Source organism: Rattus norvegicus, chromosome 15, assembly GCF_021556685.1.
Source record: "Rattus norvegicus strain SHRSP/BbbUtx chromosome 15, alternate assembly SHRSP_T2T, whole genome shotgun sequence".
NCBI lineage: Eukaryota > Metazoa > Chordata > Mammalia > Rodentia > Muridae > Rattus > Rattus norvegicus.
In genome coordinates, this window is record NC_141548.1 from 79,826,595 (window position 1) to 79,833,754 (window position 7,160).

Genomic DNA, 7,160 nt, shown 5'->3' on the forward strand with positions numbered 1-7,160 from the left:
ATAGGAAGAACAATGCAAACAGCTTGTAAATTAGTTAAAGCGACAGGACATGTATGTAATGTAAAAGCTGTACAGTTTCCATGTCCAGTTGCATAATCTCAAAAAGTACTGAATTAAAAGTAATTATTATGATATCATCATAAGGGTGTTAGCGATACAAACAGCAAATCACAGCAAATTCTATGTATGTGTGGTCGCCATTAAAAATTGACACGCCTCAGTCTGATTATGCTCAGGATAAAAACCGTTTCGATGCTGCTGAAAGAAAATACCTGCTAAGCGAAACTTAGTCTTTCGAGATAAAACAGAACAATGCACAATAGCCCATGATGGACAAGCTGGATCCTGTATCCCACAGACTTCACCATTTAGGTGCGCATGAAGGAAACAGATTCTGCTGCTATCACAGAAGCAGATGGTGGAAGTTACCTGCTGACCAAACAGGATCAGCAGGGTGGAATCGGGGTGGGTCAGCTCATCTGGAATGGATGCTCGCAATTGTCATTTCACACATCAATTGGTTCTGATACCTCTGTATGTCGTGCAGTGCCTAGGGGCCGCGTGGCATTCCTTGAAACATTTACCATGGAACTGCTGAAACATAATTTTGGTCTCACATTCCAAAGCGAGTTGTTAAATCCCTACCATAAGAAATTAATGTCGCCAGCATTGTATTATTTAAATTAAGCAGGCTTACCTCCTTTAAAGATGCAGGAGCCTTGTTTGATATATTTCCAATTTGCCTGCTAATTTATAAAAGTAAAATGATACTGTTTTATTGTTGTAAAGTTAATCAAGACTTTAATGGGACAGTTACGTTACTATCAAGGAATTTTTTTTATTTTTTTCTGTAATATATAAGTTCAGTGAGCTGATTATGCAGTGTGACACTGATTTTACTAATTACAAAGTTATTACTGTATCTCTAATGGGATGAAATTTGATCTTCCTAACTTGCAAATTTAAACATGGGGATCTGATTCTCAGGGAAAATTAGTAAACAAGTATTATATATATCCTCATGAAACCCATTACATAATTTATATATTTACATCAATATACTATCTCCCCAGTCTTTTTTGATGAGTGAAGTAATTTTATTTTGTAAATACAATTATTTCAAATGATGTACAAAACTGTGGCTACAAATATGAACGTGCCTATTTTAAAGGACATGTTCTGGGTAAAGAAAATGCTCTACTTTTAAAGTATAAGAATCTGCTAAGAAATACACAAAATATTTGGGAATGTTAGCAAAAATATAATATAATTTTTGGAAATTTCCGTTACTATAAATGTAATCCCATTACAACAAAGTTCCATATTTTAATGTTTACAGCTTACTTCCCATATACTTCAAACCAGATTTCAAAAATTGTTTCAAGCCTATTAGTGAATATTTACTATATAAAAAATAAATACAATTTAAGTGAAGCAGAAAAAGAAAGAGAATCAGCTATAGTTTGTGTTGGCTTAATAAATTAGATAGTTATTTAGTTGTTTTATAATTTACATCAGGTATTCTTATTCTCTCCTCATCTTTACACTTGAAGCATAATTTTGAAATATGCAGCAACATTTTATTGACAATCTAAACTTTGAAATATAGCTAATAAATAGTTTTTAAAATAACATGTTTTATTTTAACTATCACAAAGAATTTTTCCTAAAAATATAATTGTTTTTCCACCTTATTATTTTATTTAATTTTTTAAGATGTTTAATTGATTATTTTGTGAATTCACCTCATGAACCCCAATTCTACTAATCTCAGATCTTTTTCCCCTTTGCTCTTGCAACCTTCTCACCAAAAGAAAATTCATCATAATAATAATACATTAATAATAATAATAATAAATAATAATAATAATAATAAACATCTCATCGTGGTGTTACAGTGTGTCACAGTGTGTTACACAGTATACTTTTTTGTCCACAAATATTTATTGAAAATGTTCATTGCAATTGATCACTGGCCTGGTTCGAGGGCTCTGGCTTCTGCTGCACTCTCAATACTGGATTGTCACCGGAACTTTCTGGATATATTGTTGTTGCCCTGTGTCCTGGAGATCCTCCAGCTTTAGTTGTGCAGGACAGGCCCCTTCACCTGCTTCAGTACTTCATAAAAGAGGTAGATGTAGGGGTGGGCCAACTCAAAGCCCTGGATGTGGACCTGGGTGGTAATTGAGTGGGTCTGCCTTCCAGTTCGCAAGCACCCACACTATGAGAACAAACTCTCCTGCACTAACTCAGCCAGCTCAGCCAAAGTAGCAGCCAGCAAGGAGTAGTACCTGCTCCTATGCCCTCAGGGCCAGCCAGCTCACCGGCATGGAAGCCACAGAGCAAGCTCAACTGTGGTGCCCACTTGAGGCGTAGGGTCATTCTCTTGAGCCCTGCAGCTGCTAAGGGACCACTCTTATCCTAGCGGTTCGCTCACCTTCACCTTCCCCATCGGGGTCAGTTTTACTGTAGTGCCCAGGAGAGGTACAGGACCAGATCTTGTTATTACTGTACCTGACAAGGGACAGGGAGAATCCCCCCTGGGCCCGTCTTCTGTCACCGGTGGAAGCAGGAAGGGACTGAGGGGAACCAAGTCTTCCCTGTGCTTTCGCGCTCCTGGCTGCCTCACGGACTCCTCTTCCACCAGGGTCTATTTGCTCTGCTGCCCAGGCAAGGTGCAGGACTTTCCTGGGTGGAGCCAGCTATCCAGATTGCAATAAGCAATAAAATTATGACCAACCCATAATTTTAAAGGAACAATTGAATTACTAGTGAACAAAAATAATACTTGAAAAGTAAAAAAAAAAAATTGCATGGTATGCTGAATATTTTATTTAAACCGCATTCTTAACCCTGCTATACATATTTACACGGAGAAATGAGACTGTGTTCTGTATTTGTTTGTAGTGTTCAATCGTTGTTAATACTGACTTAATTATTTTTATACAAACAATATTATATTATATATGCCTGATTATTCTAACATAAATGCACAAAACTTGTCCATCAAAAATGGGCTGATGTTGATTCTCTGATGATAGAGGCAGTTTATAGACACTCATCATAAACTAGGTATTGGATGTAGTTGCCAATCTTTATGCCTTAGAGAGCCAGATTGGAACTACTAACCACCCCACCTAGTGGACCAAGGCAGTACTAGTCACCTCCCCCAATTTACCCTTGTGAGAACAACACTTGCGGGACTGGTCCAACTATTAGGGTATTATTCAGACCCAAGGAGCAAGTGCCAGCCAACTTCTCAGCTTCCCAGGTTTGGTTTAATCGTTGATACTATTTCCGAGCTGATATATTGATTTCATATATTCGTCCTTTTGGTTCTGTAATTCTATGGAATCCTGACTAAAACACTTTAAGATACGCAAGACAATTTTATCATGTGACAAGATGCAACATATAATATGTTCTATGTTACACATATATTTGAACACCTAATTTTAATATAATTTGAAGAGATATTATCGAAGTGGTCGTAATATAATTAAAATGCTCGTAACTTTCAATCCATTAGTTATGGCTTGCTAGAGTTATGTCAGTGCACATACTCATTATTTTAATATTAAAAGTATAATTTATATGCTTCAAAACTTATAAGAATTCTCTTACCGCTTCTACTCCTGCAGGAGCTTTGAGACAGCTGTGACCCTCAATGTGGCCCTAGCACCACCAACCCAGCAAAAGGTTGTGAACAATCCATTATGCACCACCATAGTCTCCTGGGCACCAGAACCTCTTACTACTTGTATTGAGGCACGAAAACAGAAGGTGGCCACCAATGTACCAGGAATCCCAGACATGCTGATACCTGATCTAAGTTCCCTGGGCATACATGCTCTATCTATGGCTGCCCCTGATACTGCAGCCCATGCTGATGCCCCAAGCGGGTTGGAGGCAGAGTTGGAGCACCTGCGGCAAGCCCTGGGGGTTGGCCTGGATACCAAGGAAGCCAAAGAAAAATTCCTATAGGAGGTGGTCAAAATACAGTTAGTTAAGCAAGAGGAGAAGCTGACAGCAGCCCAGCAGGGTAAGCGCAGCCTGCACCATGAGCTAGAATTCTTGAGTGTGGCCAAGGAGAAACGACAGGAAGTCACAGAGGCCAGCTGCAGTTTGAAGAAAGAGATTGAGCCGCTTCAAGCTGAAAATGAGAAGATGGAAGAAACCAACGAGTCCTGGGTGTGCCTGAAGTGAGAGCTGGGGCAGGCACGGCAGGTCCGGTTGTGTGAAAACCGCTGCAAGGCTGGGCACCTGCATGCCAAGTACTCAGCCCAGACTGAGGACCCGCAGGCAAAGCTGCAGCATGCAGAGGCTGACCATGAGCAGCTTCAAGCTGACGTGGCCTGTGAGCACCTGGAGAAAGGGGGTGAAGGAGCGTCAGGAACAGCTGTGGCCTTGTCTACAGCCTGAGAATTCTGGAGTTGAGAGCAATTCTGAGCTTGATTCCTAGCCTGGGCAATAATTGGACCTCTGTGTATGCTCAGAGGGCTGCGAGTACGTGGCTTTGCAGGCCCAGGCCAAGCCAATGCAGCCACACAGCACAACATCTCTACTGTGCCTATTACCAAGCAAGTGTTTGTAATCTCATACTTTTGGAATCCACTGCAAAATTTTCTACTGGCCAAGTTCAAGTGAGCAAGCCATGTCCCCCAGCTGCAACCAGAGTTGAGACTGCCTCTGTGGCTTGTAGCTCGTCCTCTACTTGCTAGAACATTCTAACATTTACACTTTTGTTATAAGCTATTTAAAACCAGTAAGGAGACTTGATATTCAGAAAATCAACATGTTTTTTAATGATTAACTGTAAAAGGCCCCTACTCGTGATACCATCTGGACACCCACTCTGGAGAGGGTGGCACCCACCTACCAACGTCCTGGGAAGCCATCACTGATGTTTTCATAAAAATAAATTAAGCTATATCTAGATAAATGATTCAAATAAAATCTTGTTAATAAACCAGTGAGATACTTGTGGTTTTCAGGCTTTTCGTCTGACTAGAGAAATGGTATTTTGTGAATATGGATAAATCATTTTTAAAATTGTGCCATTAGTCTTCCTCACAGAAATAGAATCAATAGGTTACATATACAATCAAAAATGTCAATAGTACATGCACAAATGTAGTCTGTGAATCTTCCTAGAGAAATATGAAGAAAAGGGCCCTTCACTTCAAACAGGGCATCTGGGACAGAATAAAGAAAAATAGTCCATCCAAAGTCAACATAGTGAAGCTGCGAGTATGGGCCAAAGACTGTTATATTACTACAGAATTCTATGTGTTAATGCATTTCATATGGTATAAATATGACATGGACAGGAATCCATTCAGATCCTGAACCAAAGGAAGTCGGAAATGGTCTAATCAAGAGTGGCCAACTTCAGGGAGGCCATAGTTAAGAGCAGATTTGTGAGACTGTCAAGACTGGGTCATGACAGGGCATCATATGATAGGAAAATAAGCACATTTAAAGAAAGTGTGAGAAATGAGATAATAGTATGAAAAAATTGACAAATCTCACAACATTACATTTTCGTGAAGCAGGACACAGACAATGATGGTAGACATTCAGAGTGTTCAGAGTGAAGCATGTTCTTCTGAAATGGAAATTCAGAGAATTCAGACACGGGAAATCAGAAAGCCAATGCCTCTGAGAAAGTGAAAAAATAGGTTCAGACTAAACGGAGTAGCGATGTAATGAGCCACCCATCAGAAGCTTGCATTTGAGGACGGAACTGGTTCAAAAGAATTATGTGACCAATTTTGCAAACTCAAAGAAGGTTCCCAAGTCAGAAGCAAGATTCCCAAGCAGACACTCAATTTCAGTCGTTTCTATGCTATTGCTTTGAAAAACAAAGATCACCGAGCCAGAAATCAATGACGTGGTGATACATTTCATTCTTTTGCTATGAATTGTGATTAAATCTGATGATAAAACTTAACTTTTCTCTGAGATAATTTCCTCCTTTTTTCCATATCTTATGAGGAATTGTTCTTAAAGTCTGGACACCCACAGTTAGTCTAATAGGGATTGTCCTAAGTACCATTTTCTGTTTTTCTCATTTGAGCAGGCAATGTTGGCACTGTGCTATTTTCCCAAAGATGTTATTTTAATGGACATTACACTGGTGAATTTGGCAACAACAACACACGCAGCAGATCTGGGAGGAAATGCGGCTGAAATACTGCGACTTTTGGCAGAGATACAAACCTTAGATTTACTATCCCCGAATGCCTCATCTGAATTGATTTTATTATTTTCTACAACATAGAAAGATGCTTTCTGTGTCCATAGGCCAAACTTTAACTCATGATCACCATGATCCCAAAGGCCTTTCTGCTTTAGATTCTTCTGGTCCTTAATGCTACTACAGAACACTTTAATACAATCATAAAGAAGAAAGTCAGTCACAACAAATGTTTGCCTTTCCTTGCTTCTACTCCAATGTATGCTTTAGGGATGTTTTTCATGCCAAATTCAGTGCCTTTGGAGTGGATCCCCAAAGACTTCTGAGCTTTCTAGTCTATCTCTTTGAATAAATGAGACAGTTAGAATTGGCAAGACTTGTTCCTCAACTTTGAAGCCTCGGGGAAGGAGAGTAGGAGTCTCTTCCTGGTATCATCCTTTGAAGCGCTTCCTTTTTTTGTCTTTGGTTGTTGTTTAAATATTGAAGCCCTAGGATCAGAAGATGTGAATTTGACTTCTTATTCAACAATTTACTCTTTATATAGTTTCAAAACAATGATTTAGATTTCTTAAATATCTGTTTTTTTTTTCAGGCATGTGGACAAAATAATCCTAAGCCATCCATTTGGAAGAATAATGTAATAGGTGTTGATGTGCTCTTGAAACTGCAAAGAACATTCCTAAATATTACCACTACTACTTCTGTTATGACTTATAGGTAATAGTGAGATTTAATAACAATTTTCCCAAGAATATTATAACATAATGAATTTCTACTTAAATGAATTAATAGACAATTTTTACATGTTTCATATAATATTTTAAGGTTAAATACAGGGGAAATATTTTAATTAAAGGACTCTGGTTTAATTCCTTATCTTTAAAAGTTTCATTGGGAATGTTGGACAACCTTGGTAAGAACATATCATAGCATAATGTGGATGATTATGTATCTAAACAAC

At 38.7% G+C, this 7,160-nt stretch overlaps 1 pseudogene; it reads left to right on the forward strand.

The window, feature by feature from the left end:
- Positions 1-378: 378 nt before the first annotated feature.
- Ski-ps1 (Ski proto-oncogene, pseudogene 1) lies at positions 379-4,462 on the forward strand (annotated as a pseudogene).
- Positions 4,463-7,160: the final 2,698 nt, after the last annotated feature.